The sequence below is a fragment of the Elephantulus edwardii genome, unplaced genomic scaffold, assembly GCF_000299155.1.
Source record: "Elephantulus edwardii isolate Elephantulus edwardi_28Jun2011 unplaced genomic scaffold, EleEdw1.0 scaffold00251, whole genome shotgun sequence".
In the NCBI taxonomy this organism is placed as follows: domain Eukaryota; kingdom Metazoa; phylum Chordata; class Mammalia; order Macroscelidea; family Macroscelididae; genus Elephantulus; species Elephantulus edwardii.
Window position 1 is genome coordinate 3443577 of NW_006400001.1, and position 18285 is coordinate 3461861.

The 18285-nt window shown below is 37.1% G+C and overlaps 1 pseudogene; it reads left to right on the plus strand.

Annotated features, from left to right (window-relative positions):
• Window positions 1-9248: 9248 nt before the first annotated feature.
• LOC102870228 overlaps window positions 9249-18285 on the plus strand; it is a 38337-nt pseudogene continuing 29300 nt past the window's right edge.

Here is an 18285-nt window from a genome sequence, read left to right on the forward strand (position 1 = left end):
CAACAACAACAACAACAATGACAACAGTGTTCTAGTAAGAGAAATATCACAAGTGGGCGGTCTTTCATAAACAAATTTATTTTCTTAGTATTTGGAGCCTATCATTAGGTGAAAGAAGCTCTAGTGAAAGTCCAAAGGTCTTTCACATTGTGTTGCAAATCCAAAGTCTTGGTGTTTCCAGTGGTTCAAATCCTCCAGCAACTTCACCTGAGAAAGATAAACAGTCACCTTCCATCGTGATTTCCGGCTTCAGAAACATTAGAATGGTTGCTGTGACTCAGAGCTGACTCCATGGTTGTTAGTATGTATGTGAGTGAATATTGGGAAGGACCTCACTTTTTGTCAGTCCTGGAAGAAGGTTCTTATTTTCTTCAGCTTCTGTAGCCCTGGGACTCCTTACCATGCCTCTTGATCATTTCAAGGTGTCAAAGAGCATCCTAGTGCAGGGACTTAAAAAGTACACATAACTCCAGACTTCTTCCTTGGTGATACTAAGCATCCCCCATCTTGGCTAGATTTCTTTCTCTTTAATCTCTTGTGAGATTATTGTGATTAAATGGAGATCTAATGGCATAGTCTATGGGCAGTTGGGCTGGTAATCCAAAGGGCATACCTCTCTAGCAGGTGCAATCTACCAGTGGTTCTGCAGGACAAAGAAAGACAAGTCCACATATGAGATTTGTAGCTTAGGAAACTCAATGAAGTCCATACATTGGACTCTACTCATTTGCACTGAAGAAAAAAAAAGTGACATGAAAGATGTTATAAGCCACACAAGAGAGAAACATTGAATTAGGGAGTGATATTTTATTCCATCCTTTTGATTTTATAATGACTTGATTTTTCAAATGAAGAGAGATCATTATATAGCTTCTACATGATAGCATCATTCTTGTTGTTTGGTGTCATCAAGTATGATTTACAGTGAACTTATAACAATAGATCTGAACCTTGTGGTGTCCTGTGCCATCTTCACTATCACTGACATGCTTGATCCTATTGGTGCAGCCCCTATGTCAGTTCATCTCATTGAGGATCTTTCTCTCTTTTGCTGACCATCCATGATTCCATGTATGATGTTCCTTTCAAAGGAATAACCTCTCTTAGCAGCATGTACAAAGTATGTGACATGAAGCTGTGCCATCTTTACTTCCAAGTAACACTCTGGCTGTATCATCCTGAAGACACATCTGTCTTTTCCATTGGCAGTTCATGGGATATTTGGTATTGTTCTTCAACATCACAGCTCAAAGGCCTCAATTCCTTCTCCGTCATCTTATTCATTGTCCAGTTCTCAGATACATATGGAGTGATTGAAAAGACCATGGTCGAATGAAGTGCACATTAGTCCTCAAACTGATATCATTGCTTCATAATAATTTGGAGAGGTTTCTGACTGCAGACTTTCCCAGTTCTGGTACCAAGGATGTTGATTGTGGATTCAAGTAAGACAAAGTCATTGACAGTTTGAAAGTTTCCCCATCTGTCGTAATGTTGCCTGTATATTCAGTGGTGAAAATGTCTGTTTTTTGACACTGAGATGAAATTCATATTGAAGGCTGTAGTATTTGGCCATCTGTAACATGAAGTTCAGTCCATGTTACATTCAGTAAGCAAGGTATTGTGATCTGCATAAATATTTAATAATGAGTCTTCCTTTGATCTTGACATTTCTTTATAAATCCATATTCTCAAGTAATTTGCACAGCAAACAGACTGCACAGGTATGGAGAAAAGAAACAATCCTGATGCACACTTTTCTTAATTTTAAGACATATAGTGTTCTCTACTCTAGTGTTCTCTGTTGTTTGTACCACAGTTTCTTAGTGAAGGTACAAATTTAGTACGAGCACAATTAAGTGTGTTGGTATTCTCAATCTCCTCAAAGTTAGCCATAATTTGTTATGATCCATACTACCAAATATCTTTGAATAATCAATAACACACAAGTAGACATTCTTCTGGTATTATTTGCTTTCAGCCAGGATCTATCTGACATCAGCAATGATATCTCTGGTCCCATAGTCTTTTTTAAACCCAGTTTGAATTTGTGGCAGTTCCCTATCAGTACCTTATTACAGCAATTTGTAAATGATAATCGGCAATATTTCCTTTGCACAGAATTTCAAGTATATCATTTGATAATGTTCACATTCGGTTGGATAATCTTTCTTGAGTGTGGAACAAGCCAAGGCATCTATCTTTTAAATTTTCTAGCATAGCCTGGTGAGTAAATCCAGGGCTATATATGTTACTTGACACGTCATTTACTATCCTATAGCATCCCATATTTTCTGTCATAGACTGGTGAGCTCATCAAGACTGCATCTGTTGACTGAAACATGTCAGTTAGTATCCCATTGGCTTATATTTTGTCAATGTTTTCGGTGCATCTTGAACTTTTCCCTTCCTAACTGTTCGATCTTGATCATATTATTGTTTTTGGTATTAGGAGCCCATAACAACCCTATAAACATCAGATTTGAATCCTGTCCTGTACTATCACTCCCTCACACTTCCTGACAAACTAATGGCTATTGCAGTAGTCATTGTGTTAATCTACCTGGTTAAAGGGTCTTCATTTTCTTTGCTGACTCTGCTTTCCCAAATATCATGTACATCTCCAAGAAATAGCCACTTTTAGCAACATGCCCAAAGCATGTGAGTCAAAGCTTTGACATCTTTGCCTTCAAGGAGAACTCAGGCTGCACTTTCTTCATGACGTATTTCTTTGTTCTTTAGATCGTCCACAAAATGTTCCGTACTCTCATCCTACAACATACCTTAAAGACATAAATCCTCTGTCATCTTTGTTCATTGTCCAGCTCTCAGGTGCATAGCAAGTGATTGGAAAAACCATGGCCTGAATCAGATGCACCTTAGTCCTCAAACTAATATCATTATATATACCTCAATAATTTGGAAAGGTACTTGACTGCAGACTTTTCAAGTACAATACATGTCCTGATTGCCTAACTACTGGTACCAAGGGTGTTGATTGTGGATCCATATAAGATGAGGCTGTTGATAGTTTCAATCTTTTCTCCATCTATATGATGTTGCCTTTTAGTCCAGTAATAAGAATTTAACAAAACTTTAAGAATTTTTCTTAAATGTTATACTGTTCTAGTTACAAAGTGTGTATACATTGTTTTTCACACCAGATCTTTCCCCTCCTTTCCCCACTTTTCCCTCCACCCATCAAGTTGTGTGACTCTATGATTAAAGCACCCATTCTTCATCCATCCTCACCCCTCTGCTCCCCTCTACCCTTCTTGGATCCTTATATTTGTTCTACAATAATGGTCTTATGCAGTATTTGTCATTATGAGACTGAGTTAGTTTACATAGCATATAATACTCTCCAGTCTCTCCAAAGTTACGTAATTTACAAAATCATTGCTTCTGCATGCTGAACCATATTCCAATGTGTGAATGTACCATAATTTTCTTTTTACAATATTTTCTTTATTAATTTTAATGATATTTTGCAGAGACTTTGGATTTCCATTCATTCATTGTTGTACTTTTCTTTCTGCCCAACCTCCTCTGCAGTTTGCTCTTCTCTTTGAAAAGTAAAAGAAAAATTCTTTCATTGTTATAAAATCCCTTCCCCCAAGTCCACTTCACTATGCAGCCTTCATTTTTAAAAGTAAAAAAAAGAAAAAAATTCTTTAATTGTTATACAATCTCTCCCCCCGAGTCCACTCTACTCTGTAGCCTTCATTCTGGACTCCTGTCATGGCCATAATTTTCAATCCATTCCATTTTGGTTGGACATCTGGACTGTTTCCGTGTTCTTACTATAGTGAATTATGCTGCTATGAATATTGGTGTAAAAGTCTCTGCTTGTACCTCGGTTCTAATTTTCTCAGGGTATATTCCAAGCAGTGGAATAGCTGGGACATTCTATGTTCAGCTTTTTGAGAAAGTGTAAACTGCTTCCAGAGTGGTTGTACCATTTTACAATCCCACCAACAATGTATAAGAGTTTCTATCTCAGCAAATTCTCTCCAACATTTATTATTTGCTGCCCTGCTAAACTTTGCCACTGTTACTGGGGGTATATTATCGTGGTTTTTATTTGCATATCTTATTACCAATGGTTTTGAGCATTTCTTCATGTGTTTGTTGGTCATACAAATGTCCACCTATGTGAAAAATCTTCCCATGTCTTTTGTTTTGTAATTGGATTATCAGTCTTTTATCTTTTCCCTAGAGACCTGAGAGAATTCTAGAAACTTTCATCATAAAGACTCTTGTCTGAGATGGTATTGCCTAATGTTTGTTCCCAGTCAGTATGTTTTCTTTCACTCTATTGAAAAAAAGGTTTTGATGAGCACAGAGATTTAATCATTAGAAGGTTCCATTCATCAATTTTATCCTCTTCAGATTGTGCTTTTCTGGCTGTATTTGAGAGTATCCTTAAACCACAGACTAGGCCTACTACATTGGATTCCTGTTTGTGTCTTATGGACTTTTTGGTTTAAGCCTTTATATCTTGGTCTCTAATTCACATGGAATTAATTTTTACATATGGTGTGAGATGTGGATTCTGTTTCAGCTTTCTGCATGTGGAAGTCCAGTTTTACTAGCACCATTTGGTGAAGAGGTTGTCATTTCCCCATTTGATAGGTTTGATTACCTTGTCAAATATTGGTTGACCATAGATAGATGGGTCCATTTCTGGGTTCTCAATTCTGTTCCATTGGTATATTGTACCAGTACCGTGCTGTTTTGGTTACTACTGCTGTATAGTAAGTAGGCTTTGAGGTCAGGGAGTGCCATACCTCCGGCTTCATTTTTGTTTTCCAGAAATTTTCTGCTTATCTGGGGTCTCTTGCCTCTCCAAATGAACTTAACAATTTTCTTTTTGATCTTCTTGTAAATGAATTAAGTATATGCATTTGAATTGTGTTGAGCATTCAGATTGCTTTAGGTAGAATTGTCATTTTTACAATATTGAGTCTTTTTTCCAAGAACAGGGCACATTTTCCCTTTTTTATCTTTTTTTTTTTGTCTTTTATTGTAACTTACTAAATGTTCTGTAGTTGGTTTGTATTTTATGTCTTTGTGTTTTTTTTTCTTTATAGGTCTTTTGTGTCTTTAGTTAGATTCACTCCCAAGTATTTCAATTTGTGGTGACTGCCAAGAAAATAAATAGGTCTCTCTTGGGCAAAATGAAACCAAGTCTCTCCTTGGAGGCTAGGCTTTTGAAACTCTGCCTCACTTACTTTGGACACATGGCCAGGAGAGAGAGGTCCTTGGAGAAAGACATCATGCTCAGAAGGGTGGTTGGACAGTGCAGGAGAGGAAGACCCTGGATGAGATGGATTAAAATAGTAAATGGGGCAATGGGGGTTGGTATGTTGGAGTTAGTGAGGTTGGCTCTGGACAGGTAAGGATTCAGAGCTGCTGTACATAAGGTTGCTATACAATGCGGGTGACTCAATGGTACATAACAACAGTAACATACTATGCCAGGTTTGGAAGCAGGAGTGGCATCCACTTACTAAATAACATGTATCAGGAAACTCTATGAACTTTGATAAATGTCAATGATTGTAGAGGTGCTTCAAGGCCTTTTGTTGATGGGATTGCTATGAGTCATGCTTGACTTGAAGGCAACCAACAACAAAATTATAAATGATAACTGCTTTCTCTACAGAGGTAACTTGTGGTTGCTGTGATGCTGAACACTGTGACTATGATGTGTCAAATGTGAAAATGGTTACCCATAGTGGACAGTATTTGGTGGAGCTCCTCAATTAAAACAAGCTTGGAAGCAGGAGTGGCATTCACTTCCAAAATAGCTTGCCTTCAGAAACTCTATGAATCTGAAGAAACGATGAAAATCATACAAATGTTCAGGTCTTTCACTCATCGGGTCACTATGAGTTGTCTGTGATTCAAAAGCCCTTAACAACATAAACATTGCTTTCTTCTCAGAATTCTTTATGCTGCGGTAGAGGAATCTCACTGATTTTTAGATACTGATTTTATTCCTGCCACTCTACTAATTTGATCTATTAGCTCTCACAGGTGTTTTTGGGGTTTTTTTGTTTTTGTTTTTTGTTTTTTTTTATTATTATTAATGTATCTTTTTTTACAGTATATTCTTTCTATTTAATTTTCCCCCATTCATTCATTGTTGCACATTTTTCCTCCCTGGCCACCTCTCCCCCAGCTCATTTTTCTCTTTGGGAAAAAGAATAAAAAAATTCTTTCGATGATATACAATTCATCCCCCTGACTCCCACCTCGAGTCCACAATCCGCTTTACTCTGCATTTCTTTTTCTGTAATCTTGTCATGAAAATATACCTAATCCAAATCCCAGAACATTTAATTGTGCTTATGCGGAACCTATACTTGGACCAAGAGGACAGAACACTTTAGGACCTCTTAAATTTCGACAAGCCATGTTGTGTCATCTGCAGAGTATAGGTTGTTGATGAGTCTTCTTCCAATCCTAAAGTCACATTCTTCCTCATAAATTCCAGCATCCTGAATAATCTATTCTGAATATAAATTTAAAAGGTATAGAAACAGGATGCATCCCCGATGCCCTCCTTTCCCAAGGTTGAACCATGCAGTATTTCCTTGCTCTGTTCTTATGACTACTTCTCAGTATAAATATGGATTTCACATGAGCACAATCAGTTGTTCTAGGATTCCCATTCTTCTCAAGGTTATCCAAAATGTGTTGTGATCCACACAGTCAATTGCCTTTGCATTGTCAATAAAACACAGATAGACATTCCTCCTCACTGCATTCAACCATGATCAATCAGGCATTAACTATGTTTTCCGTGTGCCACAGCCTCTTCCAAACCTAGCCTGTATTTCTGGATGTTCTTTGTCAATGTACATTACTAACATATAAATTAATAAGCACCTAATGGAAAATAATTTGTAATATAAAAACTAAAGCAGACTAAACCTATGAAGAAATAGGAAAGTCTGTCATAGTTTTAGCTGGAACTGCGACTATACAGAATCTCAGTGACATGGTACATTATATGTTGAGCTGTTAACCAGAAGTATTGTAGTTCAGATCCATAAATCTTTCTGGTAGATGATGAAATAGTCTCTTCTTATAAAGATGTACAGACTCAGAAGCCAAACGTCAGTCATAGTGTCATTAGGTTTGGATTCATTTGATGTTATTGGAAGTTTGTTTCACTTTTTTACTTAATCTTTTGAGAACTTCAGGAACAAAAATTTCATTAATACAGAAATGTTCATCTGCTTTGTTTAGTGGTAAATCTGAACCTAGAAAAATATCTGAAGCCTTATTGGATTTCAACACATGCATGGTCTCAAAATAGATTAAAGTGATAAAATTTGGTCTAGGGGAAAAAGAATATATGAACAAATTAAATAGAATTAAGGTAAAATAATAATTAAAAATAATCCACTGTTGTTGAGTCCATTTAACTCACAGCAAATCGCCTCTTAGCTTTCAAGTATACGCATCACTGTAAGAGGGCATTCTGCATCTTTCCTCTGTCAGGCAGCTGGTGGACTCAAACTCAAATCTTTCAGTTAACAGCTCATCATGGGGGGCACTATATCAGCAAGGGGCTTTGAAATGATAAAATATACATCTGTTAAGGTTTTAATAATAGTGAAAGATATGCAGTAATATATTTAAAATTTAGAATAGATACATTTTGTAAAAACAAAGGAAAGTCAGAGTTGGGCAAGAAGAATAAGAACTTGAATAGACTGATTGTAACACTCAGAGAAATTAAAATTTTAGACTTCTTTTCCAAATAATCCTCAGGTTCAAGCAGCATTAAGCTGAATCTGGCACTCACAGATAAATAATGTTTTATGTATTTTTTTAAGAAAACTAAACCTATATACTTATCAAAAGGGGTGTGTGTATGTGTGTGAAAAAGAGAGAGAGAGAAAAGGATAAAGACAGAGAGAAAGAGAAATAAAAGAGATACACGTTTTATTAAATGAGGAAAAAGTTGAATTTTGAAACTAAGAAAGATCCAAAAATAAACTATTTAGGCTTATTTATTCTATCATTACATAAAGGAAAATTAATAAAAATATTAATAGATACATAAAATTATTTTACTAAATTTCAATATTGATATTTGGCACATATTTAGAAAAAATCAATAGAAGAATAAAACTTCTCTGACATGATAAAGATTACATGGTGAAAATCTATAACAACTTCATATTTATAGAAAAATATGAGCCACATTTCTTCAAGTTTCAGATTAAGACAGTGATGTATTTTATAATCATTATTGTTTAATACATTGTTAAAGTTTTGTGTAGTATTATGAGAAGAAATAAATAAAATATAGGAGGATTAGAGAACAGGTATAAATTAAATTTTAAATAAAGTAATCATCTATCAATAAAATCCAGCTCTTTCATGCAATAAAATATTAGACATACCTGAATAGTCAGTTAGATTACCTGCTATTTGGTTAATTCCTAAAAATAAACACTGTTCTGGTTTACCAACAAAAATGTCTAAGTCATTCAAACAACAATAAAATATTTGCATAATATCTAGCAAATTATAGTTTGCCGGCTCATGTGTGAAGTGGTTGGATTCTGGTGGGTAGGATCTCTTGTTTTAGTTGAAAGTTGGGTGTAAACTGTTGGGTGGGTTTTTATTTAGTTCACAATCATGTGAGATGATTGCATTTACTGGATTTAGCTTACTAGAAGCTGTGGCCTAGAAGCCTCTTATTTAAATCAACCAGGACCTGGTGGGCAGACTTTTGTATTTAAAAGTTGGTTGGGCCCCGACTAAGCCTCCAGTTTGGAGGCTCATGTGTGACACAATTGGATTCTTGTATGTAAGATCTCTTGTTTTAGTTGAAAACCTGCTGCCCTTGGGCCTGGTATTAATTGTGTTTGAAAAGAGCATTTTCCTAAGTGGTACATCTCTGGTCTGTCAGTTTGCAGTACTAAGGTAACTTGGGGTTGCTGTGGTGCTTGCTCAATGATGTACCACTTGTGTGTCAAATGCCAGAATGGTGGACAGTGTTTGGTGGAACTCCCCGATTAACACAGGCTTGGAAGAAGAATTGGCATCCACCTCCTAAACAACATACCTTTGAACACTCTATGAACATTAGATAAACAATGATAGTTATAGAATAGGGTTCAGATGTTTCATTCATAGAATCACTGTGGGTCCTGTCCAACTCAATGGCACTTTGTAACAACAGGGAATTACAGAATATAAAATGTTTTTACTTTGTAAAAATGTCAGCATTACTAATTAGCTTGCAAGGAGGTCTAAACACAACTAGAAAAATTGCAATATCTGGGACTTTGCCACAAAAGCAGAGGAAGGAACAGAAGTCAGGTGAGTTCTCTTTCAGCCCAGGGACAGAGGCAGAGTGATTTTCCTTTCTGGTGGGCTCTTCAGCCACAGTAAAAGCTTTGCCAAAGAATCAGAGAGGAAGAAAGAGACAGTTTTCCTCCAGGTAAGCTTCCCAGCTGCCAGACCTGGGACAGAGGCAGAGCAAGTACCTTTCCTATTGTGCTTCCTAGTCACAGTGAACATTTCTGTCCGCAGGGCACTGAATGAGGGCTCTCCTGCAGTAGAAAACTTTCCCACCAGCTTTGGAGCCTACAGAGCAAACTCCCTTCCCTGCAGACTCCTCAGACACAGAATACTTGGCTGTAGGGCCACAAAGATCAGAAGCTGGAGAATTTGCTAAGTTTTCCTCCCCTTTCCTGGAGTGTGAGCTTCTCAACCGAAGCAAGTCTTCACATGAGCTCGGGGACAAGAGAAGTCTTCAGGCAAGGTGAATTGCCCTCCTCTCTGGAGTACCAAGCTCCCCAGTCAAGGTTTCCAGACCCAGGACCTTCAAAGACCCTCTTGTTGTTAAGTGCCACTGAGTCAGAGGCTACTCATAGAGACCCTATACATGAAAGACCTGGGCACCAGTCCAACTTTTGTCCTTAGTCCAGGTTCATAGGGTTTCCAGAGGCAAGCTATTCCAGAACTGGATGCCACTCCTGCTTTCATGCTTGTTTTAATTGGAGAGATCCACCAAACACTGTCCACCACGGGTAACCATTCTCACATTTGACACATCAGTGTAACAGTGTTAATCTTCACAGCAACTACGAGTTACCTCTGGACAGTAAGTGGACAGACCGGGGCTATACAACCTAGAAGAATGTTTCACAGGAAAAAACAATTAAAGGAAGGCCTGAGAGCTGCAGATTAGAGTCACCCACCTTTGGCTTGGGAGCATGACTTTCCGTCCACTAGGCCAACTGATCTGTCTCTACGCTGCTGTTGTTGTCACTGTTGTTGTTAAGTGCCGTTGAGTCGGAGGCGACTCATAGCGACCCTATGAATGAAAGACCTGGGAACTGGACTAACTTTTGTCCTTTCTCCAGGATCATAGGGTTTCCAGAGGCAAGCTATTCCGGAAGTGGATGCCACTCCTGTTTCCAAGCTTGTTTTAATTGGTGAGCCCAACCACACAAGAAAAACTCTTAACACAGCCCCAAGGAAGAGGCAAACTACTTCACACTCCACACAAAACCAGAGCAAGATATCATCCCCAAAAGTACTCAAAACACAGAATCAATGGATTTCCTGAAGATGTAAAATCTGATCGAACTTTCTACCACAGATTTCAAAAGACCGATGGTTGAGTATTTTCAATGAGTGAAAGACAAATTCAAAGAATTGTAAGATTTCACAAGCAAAAGCCAAGATTATCTCAAAAGAGCAATTCAGGACAATACGGACAAGGCAAATGAAGCATTAGAAATGCTAGAAAAATAAAATCAAGCAATTCAGATTTTTAGGGCCAGTGTCTCAGAAGGTGTCAACATGTTGGAGGGGCAAATGAGCAGAATTGAAGAGTTGTAGCACAGAATCAGTGAAACAGATGATAGAGCACTGGTCTGCTAAATCAAAAGTAGAATTAAAAAGGAAGGAAAATAAAGAAATGTTGCAGACCGAGGGTATTTTTATAATTATTAATAATAAGACAAACAGCCAGGAATGAGAGAGAGCAGAAAGCATAAAACAGGGGGCCAGCAGCTCTCGTCTGAAGACCCCAAGACAAGCTTCTCTGTATCTTCATTGAAAACTATCAGGAAGTAAATCACAAAGAGAATTCAATGCAAATGAAGCCAAGCCCTTTCTATTGAAAACCTTCTGCTTGACTCAGGAGGGAGGGGTTAGCAAATGCAAGAATCTGGTAAACCCTTAAGGATAGGTAGAGTGATCCTTGTAAGCAAGGATCATGAAAACTTTGTGTCACATACTTGGGGCATATTATCTGGAAAGGCCAGTTAGTGAAGAAGGAGGACACCATACTTGGAAAGACTCAATGGAAGATACTCAAAGAGTTGGATTGCTACAGTGATTGCCACGCTGGATGTAAGACTAGCAGAAGTTGTGAGAATGGCACAGCACTGGGCAAGATTTAGGACTATTGCCACGAAGAGTTGGAATGTATATTAGGACACCTCACAACCTCACAACTGAAAATATATTTTAAAACTTCTGCTTAAAAAAGAGGCAGAAAATAATCTCCACTAGTAAAAGTTAAAATAAAACTAATATACTAGAAATGCCTAACACCTTGTGAGAGGAAAAACAAAACAAAACGCACACCAAAACACCTAAATTTTTTAAGACACTTTAATTAACAACTGACAAGTAAAAGACATAAATCCACTCTATGAGCCTCATGTGTGAAGCGACTTGATTCTAGAAGGTAGGTTCTCTTGTTTTGGTTGAGGGTCAGGCGTGGACTATTTGGTTGTTTTTTATTTCATTGACAGTTGTGTGTGAGCTGATTGGATTTCCTGGATTTAGCTAACAATGAGCTAGCTTATTTAGAGTCAATCAGGACCTGGTGGGCGGGCCTTTCTAATTATAAGTTGGTTGGTGTTAATTATGTTTAGGATGAATGTTCTCCAAGTGGTACAGCACTGATCTGTCAATTCACTGAATTGAAGTAACTTGGGGTTGCTCTAATACTGGACACTATGCCACTGGTATGACAAATAGTTACCCATGGGAGACTGTGGTGGAGCTTTCAGATTAAGATAGGCTTAGAAGCAGGAGTGACACATACTCCTTAAACATGTCTCTCTCTATGAACTTAGAGAAATGATAATAGTTATAGAACATAGTTCACATCTTTTGATCATAGCATTGCTATGAGTTGTGCTTGACATGAAGCACTTAATGACAATAATAACACATAAGAGTGTTCTTACTATGCTCTAGCGAGTCAGAGTCTACCCATAGCTGATCCTTTAGTAGATTTTTTGAGGCCATAAATCACATGGAAGGAGATTGTCCATCTTCCACAGAGCAGCTGGTGGTTCCAAATAGCACATCTGCAATTTAGCAATGCAGCTCATTAACACTAGGAAACCAGAGTTCTTTATGCTATAATATATAATATACACACTTATACGTATAAATATTACTATTATAGACTCAGAAAAATTGGTTAGAACTGGACTAGTACACAGAGTTCTATCATAAATGTTGTTGTTGTTGTTGTTATGTGCCGTTGAGTCGTTTGCGACTCATAGCGACCCTATGTACAACAGCCCTAAACCGTGCTCTATCCTGTGCCAATCTCATTGCCTCTGACACACCCATCCCGATTACCCCAGTCACTGAATCAATCCACCTCATAGAGGGTCTTCCCCTCCTGCGCTGTCCCTCCACTCTGCCCAGCATGATGTCCCTCTCTAAAGGCCTGTCTCTCCTTACAACATGTCCAAAGTATGTCAGGTGAAGCCCCAGAATCCTTGCCTCCAAGATGTAGCCCAGTTTAACCCTCTCTAGGATGAATCTGTTTGTTTTCTTGGCAGTCCATGGTACATTCAATACTCTTCTCCAGCACCACAGCTCAAAGGCGTCAATTCTCCTTCTATCCTCCCTAGTCATTTGGTCCAACTCTCTGATGCATAACAAGTGATTGCAAATAGCTAGATAATATTATAATTTGGTGATAATGACAATAATAAACAATAAGATGGCATTGAACTTACTGCTTGCAAAAAGGTAAAGGAAGTAATTGTCTTAAGAATGAAATTGCATTATTGCTCAAAATCACTGGAAAGAAGAAAGATGCAAATCAAAACCACAGTGAGATACTACCTCACACCAGTAGCAGTGGCAAAGTTTAGTAGGGCAACAAGAAAAAAACGTTGGATGGGATGTGGAGAGTTAGACCCTCTCATACAATTTGATGAGATTGTAGAATGATATAACTACTCTGGGAGACAGTTTGGTGCTTAGTTGAACTTAGAAACTCTATATGACCCAGATATTCCACTGCAAGGAATATACCCCAAGGAGCTTAGAACTGAGACACAGGGATTTGTACACCAGTGTTCATAGCAGCATTAGTCACCATTGCCAGAACATGGAAACAGCCCAAGCATTTAATCACAACCAAATGGATTAAGAAATTGTAGTACATTCAGACAATGGAATACCATGCAACATTCAGGAGCAATGATTTTTAAAAAAATACCATATAATTTGGAATAGGCTGGAGAGCATTTCACTGAATGAACTAATAATGCAGTTTCACAAGGACAAATACTGCATAAGATTATTATCATAAAAATAGAAGGATAACTAGTAAAACATGTATGGAAATTCAAGGAAGGATAGGTGTGAAACCACAGGGTTGCACAGTTTGGCAGGTGGAGAGAGGTGGAGAACAAAATGGGAAGGATCTTGATAAAAAGACAAGGTAATGATGGGCCAGGTCCAAAGGTGATAAATCTTATAAAATATAATACATGAAAATGATTATATGAACCACGATGTGAATAAAAAATAATGTGAAACACAAAGTATATGAATTTTGTAAACAAACCAATAAAATAAATTCAATTATTACTTTCAGTCATTTTCATTTAATATAGCTAATATCAGAACTCTTGTATTCCAGAGTTTATGCTACATAATACCCAAGAAAATGTTTCTCAAGACAGATTATGAATTCTTTTCATAATTTCATAATTATTTTCATATTTTTTAAAGGGGCAGTAGGGAAATGAGAAGTTATCTTAAGATAAAGTCTTACAGTCATTACTAAAATAAACAATTAAATAAAACTCCTTGCTGTAAAGGTGGAAATAACTCATCGCTGGATTTTCTAAGGCTTTAAATCCCACGGAAGAAGATTGTCCATCTTTCTCCTGCAGAGCTGCAGGTGAAATTGCATTTCAGGAAAGAGTGGGAAGCTCAATTCCTTACAGACTACATCATCAGAAAGTGACCTGGAGTCCTTCCCCTCAACCCAGGCCGTTTACCTATTGATAATGTTTTCAGACATTTAATCATCTAAAAACATAACTAAATCCCAGCTGCATATTTTTGCAGACGTTTGTAAACCTATCTGAGAATTCATATAGAAATCCAAGGGACTCAGAATAGGGGAAGTAAATTTGAAAAAAAAAGAAAAGTTAGCGACACATATTTCTCAATTTCAAGACTTAGTACAAAGCTACAATAGTCTGTCAATACAGTGCAGTGCTGGCACAGTGACAGACTTATAGCCTCCTGGTATAATACAGAGTCTAGAAATTAATCCAACCACCTATGGGCAATTCCTTTTCAACAAGAGTATTCAGACATGTTCTATTATTCATTTATAGAATTTTACTATTAAAGGTAAATAAATTGAAACAGCAAGTAGATTCATTGTTGCCTAGAGTTCAAACTAGGGAGGGATAGCTAATAAAGATTCTGTAAAGAGTGATGAAAGTGTTCTAACGTGAAATTATGGTAGACAACTAACAATTCTGTGAATACACTTAAAAGTTATAAATTGCATTCTACATGGGTGATTTTTTTAGCATATGAATTCTTTTTCAATAGAGTTACTAAAAATCAAATCATCTTTTTAACTTGTATAAATCATTTGGGACTTGATTCAGTCAGTTTGTACTTTTTCTCCTCTATTTCTCCTCAGTTAATGCCAATTGTAATTGTGATATACACGACATGTGAATATCTTCATCCAAATCAACAACAAATACTATGAATCAGAATACATCTAAGAACAAACCATATTTTACACACTGTTGTTACCTCTTCTTTAGGCTGTGTTAAGGATCATCATTTTCCCATTATTTGTCATTAAATTGACTCATTTATTCACTTACTTATGAGTGAATAAAGTAGGCATTAAATTAAGTTATGAGTGCTAAAATATGTCTTATGCCTACTGCCAACCTTTTAAGAAGACAAGTTATTATGAGAATCAAATTCACCGTCAATTTCTTTCCAATTGACCTTTTTTCAATGGTTTTCTGAGTCTTTACATCTTAATAGGAACAGACCACCTCACCCTTCTCTTGTGGAGTACCTGGTGGATTCAAGTCACCAGGATTCTAATAAATCACAGAAAAGTTATACATGTTAGTATTATTTAGCTATAGACTTCAGTTAACTTAATTCAAGAAGGTATTAAAAGTTCAGTGGTACAATTCTCATCTCCTCTGTGGGAGACTCAGTTTTGACTCCTGGCCAATGTACTTTAAACTCTATCCTTAATCTGTCCATCACTTGTGAGTTATATGTTGCTATAATGCCAAACAGTTTTTCACCAGAACTTCTAGACTGAGACAGGCTATGAAGACAGGACTGGATAGCTACATCTGAAAATTAGCAAAAAATTTAAGACTACAATTGTTACTCATCAAATGATTAAGAAGATGTTATGAAACTGGGCAGAATTTCATTTCTTTGTGCACAAGGTCATCATGAATCAGGGACTGAGACAATTAATATCAGCAGGAATTTAATTCAAAAGGAACCTGGACACTCATACAACTGAAAGTATCTGAGTCACCAAGATTTTCAAGAGGACAGAAATTAGGAAGCACTATGTTAATGAACCAGTCAGTGTATTTCTAGTTGCCAGTGCTGATACTAATTAAATATTACGTGCCTGTGACTGTCCTAGCTAGACGTCAATTTTGTGGAGAGTAAGACCAAGTGATTTGACTTTATTTCAACCCACCACCTGGTCAGAAGAAAATGATGGCAAATAAGGAAAATTTACAAAAAAGGAGAACATAAATTTTGTGTGGGTTAAAAGATGAAAATGACAAAAAACTCAAAATCACCCTTACACCAACAGAAAATTTTTGAAAGAAGTACTGTTAGAGATGATACTTTTACTGAAAAACGGAACTAAATTATCTATGTGAACAAGGAAGAAAGAATGGGGTAGACATCAAAAGTCATTTTGACAGATGGTGTAATATATGGAAAGATACACAATCTTGAATAATTATGATAACTCACTGGAGCAATGGGAGACTGTACAGTCACACCAAATCAAGGATATCTTTCAGATAGGAAACAAGAATATGTTTGAAAAGTAAGAAACAATCATATTATAAAAGCCCTTTCATCTTTCTTTAATAGAGTCTAAATTATTAATTAGAACATTTTAAGTAGGTGAAATGATTAGTTTTGTGATTTAGAAAGTCTGGCTATTTTAAGTAGGTTGACTAGAGGGTTAGAAGTGGCTGGCCAACTGCTAAACAAGTTACTTGAAAAGAGTAGGTAACACTTGAGGAGAACAAGAGAGGTAATGGCCATGAGGATGGACAAAAAAAAGATTATATATGAGGGAGGCTACAAGGTAAAAGTTCAACATCAAGAAGATAAAGATTCTTACAACTGGGCCAATTGGCAACATCATGATGGATGGAGGAGAGATTTAGGTTGTTAGAAATTTTATCTTGCTGTATGCAACAATCAATACTTTTAGTATTAGTAATTTAAAAATCAAAACACAAATTACATTAGGAAAAGAGCAAAACTGTCAAATCTAGAGATTAAGGGGTGTCTGATCTGGGCCATAGTCTTTGAAATTACTTTCTATGCATCAGAGAGTTGGACAATAAATAAGGATGACAGAAAAATTTATGCTTTTGACCTGTGGTGCTGGAGAAAAGCATTGACCAAACCATGGCCTGCAAAGAGAACTAATGGGTCTGTCCAAGAGCAGGTGAAACCAAGTTGCTCCTTCGAAGCAAGGATTTTGAAGCTCCATCTCATATGCTTTGTACATGTTCCTGGAGGGAACCAGTCCTTGGAGAAGAAACCATGCGTAGAAGAATGGAGGACCAGCACAACACAGGAAGATCCTGATTGAGATGGACTGACACAGTAACTGAGGTAATGAGGGTTGGTGTATTTGAGATTGTGAAATTGGGTCAAGATAGGACAGGGATCAGAGCCATTGTGATATAGTTGCTATGAGTCACTAGAGACTCAGTGACACGTAACAACAACAACAACAACAGGGTGAAAAAGTAGAGAATTTATTGAGTAATTGAATTTGGAAGGCTGGAGAGGTTGTAGCACAGTGGTTAGAAACATATTACTATAAAAGAAATGTTGATGGCACAAATACTCTGCATTCTTCATAGGAGAAAGATGTGTGTGTCTTTGTAAAATATTCACAGTGGTGGATACCTTATAGGGTAGTTCTACTCTGTCCAGTAAACTCACAAGGAGGTGTCAATGGCCTGACTGCAATAAATTTTGCTTTTATTTTTAGTGGAAATAAAGACAGATATGAAGATGACACTTTGATTTCTGGTGTGATTTTTTTTAATATTCAATATTTATTTACAAAGTTCATCTATGTTGTTTTTCACACTAGATCTTTCCCCTTTGCTTCACCCATCTCTCCCAACATCCATCAAGTTATGCAACATATTGATTTCTGGTATTATTGGCAATACCAGGTGTTGTCAGGTTGAGTAAAGTTCACTCATAATGGCCCTTTGATTTCTGATGAGAGTTCTTAAATATTCCAGGAAGACCTTTCAGAGTTATGTGTGGTACCTAAACCTCCACAGCCTTGAATTTGTGATTGCTATGTGTGTCATGTAATAATACGGTGACTGTTAGTCTTTCACAGTTATCTCTGGGTTTCCCTATTCTAGAAATTCCCATAGTGTTGGTTTAGGAGCCTCTGGAACCCTTAAAGATTAAAGTTTAGACTTCCTTATCCCCTCTGGCTTCACCGCCTTAGTACCTGAGGTAAATCTGAAAGATTCTGCAGTTTGGTTCTTTGAGCAGCACTGGAACAAAAACAAGACAGAGAGTTCTCAGTGTGATGCCAACAAGGCTTATTACTTTGGATAGCGCAGTCTGTCCTGGTATGCTGGCAGTGTGGTACAACTTTGGATCACTGCCAACAGGATGAAATTTAAACTGACCGCTGAGAATTGAAAAATTCTCTCCTCTTTTATGAAT